The sequence below is a fragment of the Colobus angolensis genome, unplaced genomic scaffold (assembly GCF_000951035.1).
Source record: "Colobus angolensis palliatus isolate OR3802 unplaced genomic scaffold, Cang.pa_1.0 Scaffold166, whole genome shotgun sequence".
Lineage (NCBI taxonomy): Eukaryota > Metazoa > Chordata > Mammalia > Primates > Cercopithecidae > Colobus > Colobus angolensis.
The window spans coordinates 976,939-993,899 of NW_012114777.1; the positions used below are offsets into that span (position 1 = coordinate 976,939).

Below are 16,961 nucleotides of genomic sequence, written 5' to 3' on the forward strand. Positions count from 1 at the left end.
GGCGGCGGCGGCGGCGGCGGCGGCGGCAGCTGCAAGTTGGGCTGCAGGGGCAGCGCATACACTACAATGGCTGCTGGAAAGAGGCGTAAGGAAACAATTTCCAGGCCCGCCGCGTCCAGCCCGAAATATGAGAAAAAAATTATTAGAAATTCCGCGGGCGGTGTAGAGGCGGCGGACGGGCCGGAGGGAGGATGTTAAAGCCCCGCGGTGAGTTCTCCGGGGGTCCGGGGCGGCGGCGAGGCGTTTAGCGGGAGAAATATCAGGGTTATTTAAATTATGGGACTAGCCGAGGGGGCAGAGGAGCAGCGGCGGCGGCAGGAGGAGGAAAAGTTTGTGCTACTCTCAGCCCCTGCTCAGGACCCCAGAGAGAAAAATAATAATAAAAAATAAAATAAAATAATTACGCGGGGCTGCGAGGACTCCCGAAGTCGCTTCTGACAGGGCAGGGGGCGATGCGGCTGGGGACCCGAAGGTGAGGTCGGTGGGAAAAAAAAAAAACCCTTTATTCAGGGTCTGGAAAGTTTGAAAAGTTTTCCTCCTCCTCCTCCTCCTCCTCTCTGGTGCTGTGAATATTGTGACAGCGGCAGCGGCAGCAGCGAGAGCGGAAGACATTAGAGACCCGAAAAATAAGGGAAAAATTAATATAAATTCAGTTTTGAGAGTAAACTCTCCGCATTTTCCACCAAAACATCCCGGGGGAAGGTCGCTTCCCAAAGGGCCTGGCGGAAACCCGCAGTCGGCAATATTTGGGGGGCACTTTGAGTGACTTGGGGTAACTTTGCCCCTTTTTCAAAAGAGGTTTTTCTTTTCTGGAGAAATGAATTTGTTTTTGCCCTTTCCTCAGGTGGGCAAGCCGGGGTCGGGGTGCGGGGTCTGCAGGGAGGTGTGAGCTCGGGGTGTGTGGCTGCGAGGGGGGGTAGGGGGAGGGGGTGCTAAATGAAAGCAGGAGATCGGCACAGAGCAGGGACAGCTTGTTGTCAGTATCATAAACAACCAAAATGGAGGGAGAACTCAGGCATATAACCAAATAAAAATTTTTAAAAAATCGCAAAAAATCCCTAAAAATCCGGGATGCTCCCCCTTTTCTCGCTAAAGGTAAAAGTATGTACCGCCTTTCCCCTGAAGTCCATTTTGACTTTACAGGGACCAAGGAGTTAATATTTATTTATTTTTTAAAACTTTCGAAGGGCAAAAGCCTTTTATAACTCAACCGACAATGAGAAAACGTGAAAATCCGATGCAAGAGAAGCAGGGGGAGCGAGGGGGGAGGTGGTAGTGCAGAAACTGCTAAACTTATTGGTAATGTGGACTGATCTGAGATAAGATAAACACTATATTTGCTATTTTATAACTCTCTTTTAATGATCTTTGCGGGGTTTTTTTGGGTGGAAAAAAAAGTGATGCCATTTTCTTAATAGAGTTAATATGTGTGATTGGAAGAATAAACCTTTCCGGCTTTAGATTGCATTTTCGTCGCATTTATACTTCAGGTTTTGTTAGTGGCTCCCTCCTTTCTTTAAACTGGGCTCTGCAAAGGAGGGATAGAGAGGTGATGGTGCTCAGAGAGGCTGGAGTGCAAGGCTGGAGTACCTTTTGGGGAGGGGTGTGAAGTTGCTTGGTTTCCCCCTTCCTGACACGTTTGCTTCACCTGTTCATCCTTCCTGAAGAATGTTAAACTGAGGTTTTCTGGTTTTATGTATATAAAAGGATGATGTCTCTTGCATCACATTGATGTTAATGGGAAAGTGCTGCTGATGTTGGTTCCACGTGGGATATGGGACAGAGCAGGGCATTTTAAAGGGACAGCTTCTCTTTTCTTATGGTTTTCATCACCTACACAGAATCACTGTCTGAGGACCAAAAGCAGAGGTGCTAGGAGGGTGTGGTGATGGAAGAACCTTCCCTTTCTGTTACTCCAGTGCACTCACCCATAGGAGTGATGGAGGGACAGGAGGGATAAACAGCCTCAACTGAAGATGGATATGTGTATAGTTTGTATCCAAGCTGTTCTTTTGTGTAACAAGCCCTCCCAGGAACTTTTCACGTTACATTGCTTTGCTTTGGAAGCTGATTTTGGAAGGAATTGTGGAAAAATGGAAATAGTTTAAGGTGTGTGGTGTAATGGTATAGCATTATTGAACAGTTATGAATTCTGTGCAGTGAGATCAAAGAGCTGTGTATGCCCATAATGTGATTTTACAGCCATTTTGTAAAAGCTGTAAAATACCTAATATTCAATTTTGCTTAAGGTACATTGAGGACTTCTGGTTGAAAATTACAGAGTGGTGAAGATTCTTTTAATATTGTAAGCAGTAGGCATTTCTTTAGGGGGAAGGAAAGTACACACACCAACACCATGGAAAAGTTTACACATCCATATTTAAAGTCCATCCTATACATGGGCTGTAACTTTGCGCCTTTGAAATGAAAAGATTTTTAAAATCCTGAGCCCTATGAGTTTTCATCTTCTGAGTTGAATTTATTTGTGTTATTTAACAGAAAGTGTTTACTGACCGTAAACTACTATCGGCTCTTATGTTTTAGATTTCCACGATATTCTCAAAATTTAAAATATGTAAATTGTTAGCTGTACTATAATGGGGATTAAGGTTAATCTTCAGTAGAAATTATTTGTGTTCCATTTTCCACAGGTATATGGAGTTTCTGAAATAAATCCTTATTTCCTCTTGTTTTTATGATTTATAGACATGGATTAAAGTTACAGCTGAATTTTTAGACTTCTTATATAGAATGTTTTTTCTTGCCATACTGTATAAACAAATTATTATTTTTGTAGTCCATTGTATGTTAACTTGTGTTTACAACTGAGTTCTTTCAACTTTCTGTAAATACCTCCATAACAACATCACATCGGTAACGTGTTTGAGTATATCATCTTGTGGTTTCTGATTTTGGAAGCAATTACAACTTTCTAAGAACTCATTAAAAAATTAATCTCATCACCCACAGTTAAATCAAAATTGATTGGAAAAGGATTAAGCTATCAATAGAGAAGGGAAACTCCTCCCTGCCCAATGATCTTCTGTCCAGAGGTTTCAGAATGCCATTAAGACTTACAAAGCCTTTTCAGTTTATCTTACATTTTCATTGTATTTTGGCTCAAGACAGTTACATTGACTATAAGTAGTCAGAATTATGCTGTGCATTTAAAGTAAATGAGACTTAGATCTTGAATAATTGCCACTTTGACAAACCAGATGCTAATATCAATAAATTCAATCTCTATAAAAAAATGAAGGAATTCAAGTTATGTTAGATCATCGTGTTATTCAGGTTGTTTGGACACTTTATGATTGGTTTATTGTCAATCTAAATAAAAGTGCTAGTATTGTGATTTTTTTTCTTCCTCTCATATAGGGTGGTGTAAAACTTTCTTCATGTTTATATTTTATGCAACTAGCTACTTGTCTGATTTAGAAAATGCACTCAGTGCACAAATTTAAAATCTATAATCGCTTAGGGAGTCTTATTTAGATGGGGCACAGCACAATATTTAATTTGAAGTGATTGTACTGAGCTTTTGTGATGCCTTAGAAATACTACCTGTTGAACATCCTTTTCTGAAGCTACTGTTAAATTATACCAACATACAGAAATAATGTAATGATGTTGTGTACTCAGAATCTTTATTTCAGTTGGAATCGGAGAAACCTCATATATTGATAGTCTTATTTGAAATTTATATGCCTAATTTTGCTACTTGAAATTCTATAAAGAATTTAGCTGCTGTGGAAGATTTGTAAGTGTGGGCTAATATTGACACATTCTGTATCTGTATATTATTACCAAAATATTTTAGTAAATAGTAAGTAGATATTTATAACAAAATAAGTTAGTGAATTTGCTTTATCAGTATAGTTTTAAAATTTGAAGGGTACTATTTGTGTTTTAATAGCATGCACAGGTGGGGGTTATTCCTTCATTTTTAATGTAATCCTGATTGTCAGTATGTACATTTTGGTTTGATATTCTGCAAATTTTCCTTTCTAAGGATTAAATTTGTTGTTTCCTAAATTAAATGTAATGCTCCTGTCTTAAGTGAGATTTGAAAAGCCAGATGACTAAAACATATATCTATAGCTATCTTTGAAGTTTTGTTTCAGTAATCATTTGCCTCTTGAGCTGTGTAGTCCAAATAATTTTATCTAAGAATGTTTTAATATTTTTTCTTTAGAATCCTGTTCTTTGGAAAATTAAGATATGTAAAAAATTACCAGTTACACACATCCCCAAGGAAAAAAAAGTTTTACTGAAGAAATTTACTTACATTGCTTGGAATACATATTCTTTTTGGTGTGTTTGCAAGTGTATAAGAAATAAATATTAATTTTTTCTCTTTATATTGATAACATCTTAGATTCTTTAATTATTTGAGTAAGGGAAGAGTTTCAAAAGGAGAAAACTGAATCTGTTCAACAAAATCCAAGGTAGTGAATATGATCAAGGTAAAAGGGCTATAAATCATCCCTTGAGCCATTTTTAAATGTCTTAAGAACCTGATAAACACCTTTTCTGAAACATTGAATACTTTGAAAGTATATCAGTCACTTCTGAAAAACAAAGGTAGACCTTTAGTTTTAGCAGGAATTAATATAGGTAGCATATTTAACCAATTAGTAAGTGTTTAGGTAGTCATGGAAAAGTATTTACAAATATGTAAAATATAAGTGCAGGGTAAATCAGATTGATTAGCTGTGAAGTTAACCTGATTTTAGAATTCATGCATGGGAATTCTTTTCTATTTTACCATAAGAATACTTTGGAGGTAACTAATTTTTGCTTTTTGTATTTATTTTTTTGCCTAAATGTTTTGAAGTGCTCAAACCTGAAATCCACTGTTACTACTTTTCATATATATTGGGTTAACTTTTATATCTTATTTGCAAATTTCATTGTAAAATATCATTTGAGAAATTAAGATTTTTAGATTATAACATTTTATAAAAGTATTGAGCTATTAACATTTGAGGTTGTAAGAAATGTATGTGTGTGATAGCCTAGTAGAAATTATTACAGGGATATAATTTGATTTTTACTTTTAGATTGATTAGCCTGCTGCCCAGAAGTTTGCATTATACTCACTGTTTATAGCTATCCCTGCCTCCTCTTTACAGGGTGGTATTGACAAGGATATGGTGGTGTGGAACTTCCAAGGGCACTTGGGTATTTTTGTTTTCTGATTTTGCGTGTGTATTGGTGTTTGTTGTTAAGAATTTTGCTCTTTAAAAAAAAATGCTTATCAGAACATTAAAAAATTTTATAAAACAGAAATATCTTACTTTTTTTAAAAGGTGGTGTGATACTGCATTAAAATTGTTAGTATTTAAAAGTCCCTGGATGTCTTGTAAACAGAGTTACTACAGGATCATGGTATTAAAACTAACCACAGTGTGTGTTGGGAATTTGAGATGACTACCTAAAAAATGTGTGTGCATGTGTAGAATGAATGAACTTATGCAGTATGTCTTAGGTTAATAGGACAAGAAATTTGCTTAAAATATTTCCTTCCATTTAAAAGTGGAATCCTCTTAATCTAAAAACATAGAAAACCTAGCAGTGTGAAGATGTTAGGAAGCAAAAATGTTTTTTTGGTGTCTTTTAAAAATAATAATTTTAAACAATGAAAGTATATAACAGTAAGTATGGACTAAAATGTCCAAAATTCATGGTAAAGAATTTGGTAGATAAGAATTTCAGAGAAAAATAACAATTGTGGTAAATTAAAAATTCATCTTATATGAATAAATAATAACCAACTACAAGGCAAAAGTTATCATTTTGCCTTAAAAATTAGATAATTGGGGAGATCTACCAAGAATATTTTTAATACCAATTGTTGGTTTTATAATGACCTTTTTAAAATAGATCCCCAAAGCTTTCCTTCCTTATCTAATTCTTAGATTTGAATTAAACTAAATTAAATTCTAAGAATAATTTGTAGTGGTTATTCAGAATTTTTTTAAAATAAGAAAAATTACTTTATGCTATTTTTATAAAAGATTTTAGAGATTATTTTAAATGTGTGTCTTCGTGAAGTGTCCTGAGAAAGTTAGAAATTATTGAAAATCATTTTCTTCATTGTTCATCAGCTTAAAACTTTAAGTTAATGAAATAAATTTTAAAACCTCAGTCTAAGAATAGTTTGCTTCATGGACTTTTTTAGAGGAATTTAAATAATTTGTTACAGACTTAGTCACATTTAAAAAGCCTTTCACAAGATAATGATAACATTTCACCAACAAAGTTCTTAATTTCTGGTATGTTTTTAGGTCTATGCTGCCAATTAAAGGAATTTTTTTCTTTCCCATTTATTATTTAGTAATTACTTTTCTGAAAGAGAATCTAAACTTTTGGTATTGTCTTCTGGGATAGAAGTTGCCTTTAGTATTAGAAAATATTTTGAGAGTGGAGGGGGCATCTTTTCTTAAAAGGCAACAGAATCCTTTACAGATTGTGAAGGATGTGCCATTAGAGAGTCTTGAACTCTTCTTTTTTGAGAATGAGAGCCCCATTTTAGCCTTTCAGTCGTTAAATATTTGAATTATTATTGCAGACCAATACTGGAATTGCACATATACATATTGATTATGATTTCCTATCTTTTTGTTTCTGAATGTGATAATATTCTCAGAATAAATACTACATGTAGAGGACTGCCATATCAGTTTTTTAAAAAGTATGTCTCTTTAACCAATGATTAGACAGTAGAGCCCTTTAACTTTAAAATACATTTTTGGAGACTTTTAAACTAGAAATCAATTAGCAAATGAAGAATTTAGCCCCTTTGGCTCAAAGGCAAAATTGGAAAGTGTCATAATCACTTTTATTCCTTTGAAGATACATTAGTAAATATTTATTGAATTGTTCTTGATCATGAGAATTTTAAGAAATTAAACCTGGAAACTTAAGATAGTTCAAGTGTACAGGTTCAAAATAGCACCGGTTGGATTTTAGTCTACCAGATTTTCTCAGTAACTTGATTTTTTCTTGTGTTTTCTTAATGCTGGAATTACATAGAGCTCACATCACTTTTCATCATACCCTAAAAGAGTTATAATGACTCTGTTTCATTTTTATCAACTTTGGGCAATGAAGGAAAAATGCTGTTTTGTTATATATGAGCACTCTCCTTTTCTTAAGCTATTTTCTGTATTTCCTAAACATAATTTATTCAAGCCTTGCATTCCATTGACGAGAAATTTGCTCCATTATTCTATGTTATTATACATTTGCAACTTATAGAACAGTTGTCACTTGATATATTTGGATTCTTATGACCTTATAACCTATTATAAACTTAAAAACAAATATTAACATGACCAGCATATCCTATTATAAATAAGCTACACCTCAAACATGAATTTGTTTTCCTTGCACCTTTAAAATTCTTTCTAAATAAATCTAAGAAAATGTTCTTCATATGTTTTGCTAATTTGTCATAGACTGAGGTAATTTAATTGTATAAATTTCAATCTAGATTTTTCTCTTCTAATATTGGTAGCATTTTACTTGATGTTTACTATTCAATTTCATAGGATTTTAGCATTAGAATAGAAATAGATGTATAATAAAATAGGTTAATTACACCAAGAGTGGTGGAAGCAGCCCTACCAGTTATCTGGAAGATTTTTTAAATGTTTCAAAGAAGGAAAGTTTCTGTGATGATCAGGCACACCAAACAGGAGTTAGTGACATTTTATGTTTTTATCTTGCTTCATAAAATGTAAGCATTCTCAGGGCTACTGTCACACAAACAAATAACTGATTTAACTGTGCTCTATGTTAAGCACATCTATCAGGTCTAGCTTTTAATGTAATTTGCTCAGTTTATTTTTAAGAAAAAGGTATCAGACATATTTTTCAGAAATAATTTGTCATATATTATGCTTTGAAAGATGCTGTATTAAAATATATTGTCATATTTGCTTACCCAAATCAAAATGAAAGTAAACTATCAAGTAATAGGCTTAATTAGACATAGAATGAAAGCTTTAAATATTTAACTGAATAACTTGATTTACTGCTGAAATACACATAATTTTAATTGAAATCGTTGTTTTTGTATCTGAATCTACTTTTTATGCCTAGAGGTTTGTAAGCAAAGTACAAAAAATACATATACAATTCTGTAGAAGTTCCTGAGCAGCTAGCCTTTATCAGTTAATAAAAATATTTTTTTTCAAATCTATGGTCAAAATTACTTAAAGATCATGATATGTTCAATTATTTTCATTATTTTTCAAAAAAAGGAGTGACAAATAGTCAGCACTTGGTTGAATGTCTATTGTATTTAAATTCTTAATTATCAAGCATTTAATACTTTTAGTAGTATTTTAATTTTTTAAGTACTGTTACAGATGTTTTTCTTATAAGCCCTTGTTTTGGGAAAGTATAAACTAGTGTCTGCACTTCCTATCTCACAATATTGCTGTTGAGAGATTGCTGATAGACAGTTATTTTAAAACTTTACTTCTATAACTGCTTTTATTTGATATGTTCTCAAGATCATGTTATTCTTAAATTCCTATCTGAGAGCACTTTTAATTATAGCCTGGGTTATCTTTTAAAATATATACCAGAGATACAGTTGCTTTACTTAAACATTGGATCTCATATGGTGCTTGAATTTAATTATTCTTCGTTCACCTTTTATTATTCTTAGTTCACCTTTTATCCGTCAGTGCAGGGAAAGGTAGAGAAAGCAGTTTGTTGTGGGAGAAGTGCAATTGATCACATTCAGAGGCTGACTCATAATAGCTTTTGTACAATGCATGATACTCTTCCAGAATTAAAAGAAATTTCTTAATTAAAGCCAAAATATCCGTACATCTAAGTTTGTCCTAATCAGATTTCAGGCACACTTGTGTGCTTCCATTGGCCCTTCCAAGTGTTCTTGCTGTTTGCATGTGTTTGGTTCTCAGTGCTGCCACCCTGTGTATGGCAGTGCCTTACGTAGACTAATTTTCTGTGCTTTTTAAAATCATGCAATAACATCCAAAACCACTTCTGGAAAATGAGCATACGTATTAAAATTAATATAAAAGTCATTGTGGTATACTCTGGTTCTGTGTTTAATGCTGTACTAAAATCTAGATTTTTTTAAAGTTGCACAGTTCAGAAGTGTGGTCTTCAACTGTTAAGTATAAAATTTAGAAAATTTTAAAGATAAGTAACTTTATATATTTCATCCATCATTTCACTGAAATAAAGTAGAATTAGATTAATATTTTAAATCTAGCTTTAAATTGATCAAATAAGAAAGCAAAGGTTCTGATCCTTTAAAGATGAGATGTTACAAGATTTTTTTATTTCAGCTGTTTTAGTTAAAAATTTTTCCTAGTAAAAACAAAACAAAAAAAGTGAGCACAAAAACTGTTTATGTTTAAAAGAAAAAGAAACTCAATTTGATTGGTTGAATTATTCCCTGAAGCATTAGCAACATGACTTTTAAATTATAACTCCCAAAATATTTTGAGTATTAATGCTATGCTTCAGTCATAAAATACTTTGGCTACCTGTCAGTCTTTGCTTTTACCTATACTATCGCATTTAGTTTTCACAGCAATCTCATGAGATAGGAATTGCAAGGACAATGTGTATGCAAGAAGCAATAATGATTCCAGAAATTGGAGTTCTGTTACTTTTTATAAGTAAATCTTTAGAATGGACAGACCTATAGCAGCTAATTATTATATGTTATTCGGGTAGTATAAACCTAAATTATGTCCATATTGAAGTTCATTTATTTAAGAAAATTGTACGTTCTTACAAAAATGAAGATTTCAGGCATAGAGTTGACAGAGTAATTCAAGTTAGAAAGTGCTAAATGTCAGCTTTAAGCTGTACATAAGGAATTGGGGAAATTTATCAACTTACTAAGCTAAAGGAGATTTTTGTAAAGATATAAGCATAAACTTTGTCTCATAAGAAGGATCTTAAATAGGTAGTTTTGTTAATTTTGACCTTAAATTTGTTGCAAAGCTGTCCGATTTCAGAATAATAAATAAACATTTTCCCCAAAATTTTTGAGTGGTCTTAGTTCATTAAACAATGTAATTCTGCATGATGACAGTTGAAAATACTGCTTAGCTTAGTTAATTTTAGATGTTAGGCTTCCAAGCTAGAAATGCCACTGATGATCTTCCCACCCAGGAGAGTTGAAAGAATTTAATACGGTATATGGTATTGTCCCAATTACTAAAGAATTTCAAGTTTCACATCTCCATTTTGTTATTCATGTAATCTCTATGGGTTTGGGGGATTTGGGGATTTCTCTCTTCCTTTGTGTCTCCCCTATAATAAACACATAAATATTCCTTAAATTTATTTTAAAATAAAAATGTGATTGATATGGGAAATGTGGCTAAATGTTGAATTGGGAGAGAAAGAAAAATTGTTTAAACTTCTCTGCTTTTATGTCTTTGGATGATGAGTTAATATATAAAGCGATCCCAGAGCATTGTATTTTAAAATGCTAAATGAATGGTAGAGACAGTAAAAACTATAGGTGCTCAAGGGAGGAAGAGGTGGAACTTGAGATGGGCTTTGAAAAAGGCGTGAGTTAGGAATTGGCAAAAAGAAGTAGGGCTGTTCAGGTGAGAGGAATGGGTTCAGCAGAGGTTAGGAGACAGAGAAGACCAGTCTGACTGGAGAGGATGGTTTGCAAGGGGACAGTTCAGGAGCGGCTAGAAAGGTGTGCTGAGATCTGATTGTGAAAAGCTTTTGTTACCAGCCTGAGGAACGTGCACTATGTGCTGTGGAAGGCATTGTAGCTTTTTGAGCAGAGGAGGATGAATTAGGAAAGATAAGTTGATCCAGAGTCCAGAATAAACTGACCCCATGGATGTAAGACTAGAGTTAGAGAAATGTGAGCATATTCCACATTGGAAGTGGGGCCCGCTGCATGCAGAAGTCTCAGGTCTTTACCACTAGGTCCATTCTGCTAGCAGTTAAGACTTTAGCTATTCTGTGAATGGCTCTACCATTTTTTTAGTTCCCCAGTCATGGAACCACCTTTTTCTACATTCAGTTGGAACTTACATCATAGGTTTAATACTTGTGTTATAGAGACATTAATGAAGTGGACACATAGAAGAAGTTAATACCACCTGGGGGAATTAGACTCACAGAGGAGGTGGCTGTAAAGCCGAGAATGGTGGGGGATGGCCAGGGGCCCCAGGGAAGGATGCTTAGGCCCAGCATATGCAGCACACACCCCATTCTCCTGTAGTTGAGTGTCAGGGTGTCAGGGGTGAGCAGAATGATGGTGGGGAAAGCTAGAAAGGGAGACTGGGGCCAGGAGGCATCAGGTCCCGAAGGCCACACAGAAGGGGTTTTATTCCGTTGAGAGGGCACCCACTGAGGTTCAGAGCTGGGTCTTTCGTGATGTAAACCCAGTCTTTTACCTGCGTCCCCATTCTCTCTCCTTTTGCTCATTCCTCTCACCAGCGATTCTCAACATCTAATGTTCTCCTATAACCCTCTCACCGGATGTCTAGCTTAGCTCCCAGAGAAGACTGGGACTGGCAGTGCCCTCTTTACCTCTGGATTCCTCTGTAATGGTGCCCAACCCTCCTGTAGGGGAGGATCGGGGGGTGGCAGAGATGTGCTGCCTAGTGCCAGGAAGAGTTGGTCTCTTTGGGGAAGCTGGGCCCCAGGGCTGTATGCCAGGGCTTCTGGAGCCAGCCAGTTACTCCGGCCCCTCGTAGGGCCTTGTATTGTCACCCACCCCTCCCATCTTGGAATTTCCCATCTCTTCCTCTCCACTTGCAAAATAAGCTCAGATCTTCCCGAATCAAAAAAATAAAATACACCTTTGGCTTCATCGTCACCCTTCCCTAAGTACCTTTCTCCTCTTCAGGGCCAGGAGAAAGGTACTTTCTGGAAGAGTGGTCCATGTGCTGTCTGTTTCTTTCATCTCCCCTTACTTTTTAGCTATCCTTCCCCTTCATTTTGAGTCTGCCTTTGAAGGGAACATCCATCAACAGCCTCCCAGGTACCAAACCTGGTGGTATCATTTCCATTTTATCCCCTCTTGGCCTTTCTGTGGGATTCCACGTGTTTTGCAAACTCTTGCATCTCTGACTTTTCTGGCTTTGCTGTTCCTTCTCTGGCACCTCCTTTGCACTTTGGTTGGGTGGCACCGTTTTTCCACCTGTCCTCCAACCACCAGCATTTTGGCATTCCCCAGGGTTTGCAGCATTCCCCAGTTCACTTCTCTCAGTGTACACTTTTCCTGAGCACCGGTTCCCACTCCTGTGGTACCTTTAGCTTGCAGCTTTGTGCTAATGAAGCCTCAGTCTCTACCTCTCTCTAGGGCCTCCATGTCGCTTTTCTGTTTACATTAACATCTCCACATCTATGTGCAAGACACCTTTCCTTTTATATGTTAGTCATTCAGCAAAGTTTACAAAGTGCCTGCCACACAGGTCAAGTACCATGTTGGGTACTAAGCCAGGCCCCACCCTCACTGAGCAAAGGACACAGTAGTTAGCAGGGTTGCCTTGGGGTGCAGCAGGCAGCATGAAGAAAGGAAGAAGGAGTTCAAAGGTGAGGAGTCCTGGGGGCCGGGGAAGAGGGACCCTAAGGGACAGCAATCAGGGGACACCTCTTGATAAAAGGCCATTTGTATAGAGGCCTGAATGATGAGAAGGGACGGGCCAGGAGTGATCTGGAGGGACGCTCTAGACAGAGGTCCTGAGGTTGTATCGGAGGAGCCCTATGTGCTGGAGGCAGAGGGAGCGAGATAGGGGACTGGGCAGAGAGCCATCTTGCTGGACTATCTTGTAACCTCTATGGGGACCACTGGCCCGGAGTGCAGTAGAACTCCGGAGCCGAGTGGGGGTTGTTCTTTGCAGGGTGGCTGTCACCTCCAGCTTCATCCTCATCTGTGCTGCCCTCTGCACATGGCTATAGAACCTGGGTGCCCCATCACCTCTTTCCTCCCCTGCCTCTTTGAGAGCCGTGTTGCTGGGGCACCCGCAGCCTGCCTGCCTCAGCTGTGGTGACCCCTCTGTGCCTGCCAACCACGTCCTTCTCACCTGCCTTGGAACACCGCTCCATACTATGCGTGAGTATGCATCTTCCTCTCAGGACTGAGCTGTGGAGGGCAAGGACCACGTGCTGTCCTCCACCCTGCTTTCTCTGTCTCAGAACTGGCGCATGGTAAATTCCTGGAGAGGAGTGCTCTGTTTTCAGGGGCAGTCCAGAGGTTTGATTGTGGTGAAGGGAAGTTAGAGGAAGCCCTGAGCAGCAGTTAGAGGCTGTGTGATGCGGGTCGTCCATTCCAGAGGGTGTCTGGGATGACATTGAGTCCCGGGGAGAAGTCAGTAAGAGGAGGCCTGGGATCACTTCTTTGGAGTCACCCAGCCCCTTGTTAACTGTAAAGTGTGGAACAGCAAGGTTGGGAGAGAGGGGGTGGTTAAGCTTGTCTCTGCTGCTCACTACCCACCCTGTTCCCTGCTCCTTCCATGTCTAAGCCCTGCCCAACAAGTACAGACAGACCCCCTGACCGCCACCAGGCCAGCCCTCACCTGCAGCAAGCCTTGTTACCATGGGGGTGGCAGAGATAACTACACATGCCTCAAAGAAAGACAGACACAGACGCATGAGGCAAAAGGATGCACACTCCTCAGAATACCCAGAGCAAGGGAGACCCACAATCCCAGAGAGAGAAACACAGGGGCCTAAGCACGGTGGGCGTGGGAGGCTGTATCTGTGCAGGTATGTGTAAATTATGTTTATATTTATATTTCAGGAGAGAACCAGTGGGAGAAAGACAGGCACAGAGAAAGAAGAGAGACACACACCCACTTCACACCCAGAGAGGGGAAAGAGATGCACCAGCAACTCTGACTCTGTCTTTCCCCTGCTTGAGGGGAGACCTCAAAGCGGGGAAAGACACTGCATGCTCACCAGGACAGGCTGGGGAGAGACACTGAGGACAGCCGGATTGGGGGAGAGAGTGACACATCCAGAAGGTGGAGGTGGGAGAGACAGATTGCAGGATGGACGGGAGAAAGAGTTACACTCACACCAGGATGTGAGCAGAGACACACACTCCCACGGTGGAGGGAGACACACAGCTCCAGACGTGAGGACAGGACACCAGTCCCGCCAGGATCTGGGGAGAGAGGCACACATGCTCAGACAGGGTAGATACACAGAAGCATGCAGAGATGGCAGAGAGACACAGACACCTGCTCTGCAGCATGGAGAGAAAGACCCCCAGAGTTGGGGGAAGAGACAGAAATACACTCTAGAGTGGGAGGGCCCCAGAGATCCACAAACATACACAGCCCTGGAGGGGAGAGAGGAGCACACACACACACTGGGAGGGAGAGGGTGCCTGTGCCCCACTTGGGGACACAAGACCACAGACAGAGCAACTCCAAAGGGAGGCGGCACATGTGGGCACACACATGCACACCCCCATGCATCTGGATGGGGTGAGGAGAGAGAGAAACACATGCATAGAGGAGGATGCACACATGTGTACGCATGCCAGGATGCAGGAGGGAGGCCCACATGCTTGCAGAGGAGTTAAGACAGGCCAGGTGAAAGATAGCGCACCAAGGGCAGTGAGAGGAAATACGCGGGATCAAGAGATGTTTACACACTACTCATCCATGCCTGTGGTACTTGCACCATCCCCGAGACTCAGGGCGGGAAATGATCGTGGCGCCCCCCACTTGTCCTCAAGCCCCACTGGGTGCACCCATAGAGCCGGGTCTGTGCATGGCAGTCAGCGTTTGGCCCCTGAAAGTACCTGAACTCTGCCTATCCTCCTCGGGTCACCCATATCCAGACAGAAGGTCACACCAAGGTCCTTTACCCTAATTAAAATGCTGGAAGTATGCAGCGGAGGCATCACACGCTCATATAGCCGGTTCTATCCTCCAAATGTGATGTACATGTGAATCACAACTATCTTGAGAGTACAACAGTAGAGTGAAGAACCTCTCGATTAAACCAATACAGTAAATGCTGGTGCATCACCAGATTCAACAGTTAGTGCCTCCACAGCCAGGCTTGTTTCTTCTATCCCCTACACATGCCTGTCCCCATTCCCTCGAGCTTGTTTATTTTCCTGCAGGTGTGAAGTTATTTCATGTCATTTGTATATTTATGATCATGTGCCTTTGGCTTCCCAGCATCTTCTACTTGGGATTCTCTTTTTCCCTGCTCCCTAGACAGCACCTTTCCGGCCAACTCTGTGGTTCCATGGTACTTCTGTGCTCCTCAAATCCCCCTGTGGTGCCTGTGTTATGGCAGTGAGCATGCAGCTACCTTGCCTTGCAGTTAGGTGTGTCCTCCCACACCTGCAGGACTAGGTCTGTCATCTTGATATCACTCCTTACCTGCACACAGCAAGCACTTGGGAGGTTTTGTGAGATAAGTGCCCCGAGCTGTAACAGCTCAAAGGAGAGACTTGTGTTGTCCGTCTTGGTCCCTGTCTTCTCACCAACCCAGAGTTCCCTGGGCACTGGCCCCCTCCCGGCTTGCACTGTCTCCTATTCTCCCACAAGAAGCCAGGGGCCTTGAGCTTCAGGACCTCCTGCCGCCTTAGAGTTGGGCTGAGGTGGCCTCAGGCAAGGGAACCTGCTCAGTGCTCTCTCCAGCCGCTGGCTATGAACTTGGGGCTTCCTCACATCTGTCTTGCCCCCTGCAGCCTTCACCAGCCCTGGATGCTGGCTTTCTGGGTCATGGCTCCACCACCACCCTGCCCCAGCCTCTCTGGTATCTGCCCTCTGCATGTTCTCCCCTGCTGGCCCAAGAAAGCTGGTTAGCTTCCGTGAAGAGTGCAGGTGGTGGACCAGCTGGCTCTGTAACGGACCCCGTGAACTGAGAAGCGACTCCCTTATCTGGAATAATAGTGCTGTCTGACTGAAGTGCTTGCCCTGTGCTGACTGTTCCAGACACCTACACATAGTGATGCCTTTTATCCTGGTGATGGCTCCCTAACGTGGGTATTGTCCTGATTCCCACTTACGGAGGAAGAAAACGAGCAGAGAGAATTTAAGTCACTACGTATTAAATGAGATAATGCATGAAAAAAATTATCAGCATAACACCTGGTTCCATTCAAGTGGTCAAAAGGTTTTTGTTTGTTCTAAACAAGCCTGTTCACTCTTTTTCATGAAATTTTGGCTAAGAATGATGATAATAGTCTCTAATAGAACTAGAAATCTCTGATAGTCGTTAGGTAACTTTACCCCCCAAGTTCACTGAGAAAATTGAGTCTATCAGATGTGCACCGTCAGCAGCTTCTTCTCTCACCACCCACCTTATTCCCATTCTAACCCCTCCTTTTCTTGGCTGCAGAGGAGCTCTGCTCTTCTACCCAAGGCTCATCCACTCTTTCACTGTCCCATTAAATATGGGATCGTGTTTGGTCCCACTGACTTCTTCCCTTCAGCCAGTGGAGGTGTTCAAGATTCTCCAGACCAAAACGGTTCAGAGTCCTCACTTGTCTCTGCCATCTCCATTCTCTTTCTCCTACAGGCCTTCACATCTTTCTCAAACCACACACACCCAGCAGACTCCTGCCTCACCACTCGCCCGAAGCAACTCAGGCAAAGGTTTCATGATGGCCTCCTGCCGCATACGCATGCTGCACCCACATACACACGGCACACACACACACACACACACACACACCCAGTGATGAGTCCAGCAGATGCTTTCCCAGTTGCTCCACCTGCCTGCTCCATGACCCAAGTCTCTCCCGCTGTAGTGCACCCACTGCACCCATGAACCACCATATTCTGCCACCTCAGCCTGACAGTGCCATTATCTTGCTATGCTCACTTATTCTCCACCTTTATTAGTTAAAAAATAACTAGTCATCAGTGAAACCCCGTCTCTACTAAAAATACAAAAAAATTAGCCAGGTGTGGTGACACACGCCTGTAGTCCCAGCTACTGGGGAGGCTGAGGCA

The 16,961-nt window shown here is 40.3% G+C and overlaps 1 protein-coding gene across 4 annotated transcripts in view; it reads left to right on the forward strand.

Moving 5' to 3' along the window:
• The first annotated feature begins 13 nt into the window (after positions 1-13).
• PLAG1 (pleiomorphic adenoma gene 1) overlaps positions 14-16,961 on the forward strand; it is a 50,920-nt gene continuing 33,972 nt past the window's right edge. For 2 of the 4 annotated variants that reach the window (XM_011937564.1, XM_011937565.1), the window contains exon 1: positions 28-207. The gene's annotated coding sequence lies outside the window, so the exon portion shown is untranslated. Of the gene's footprint in view, positions 208-16,961 lie in introns of all 4 variants that reach the window. The other 2 variants (XM_011937567.1, XM_011937566.1) reach the window with 2 other exon arrangements.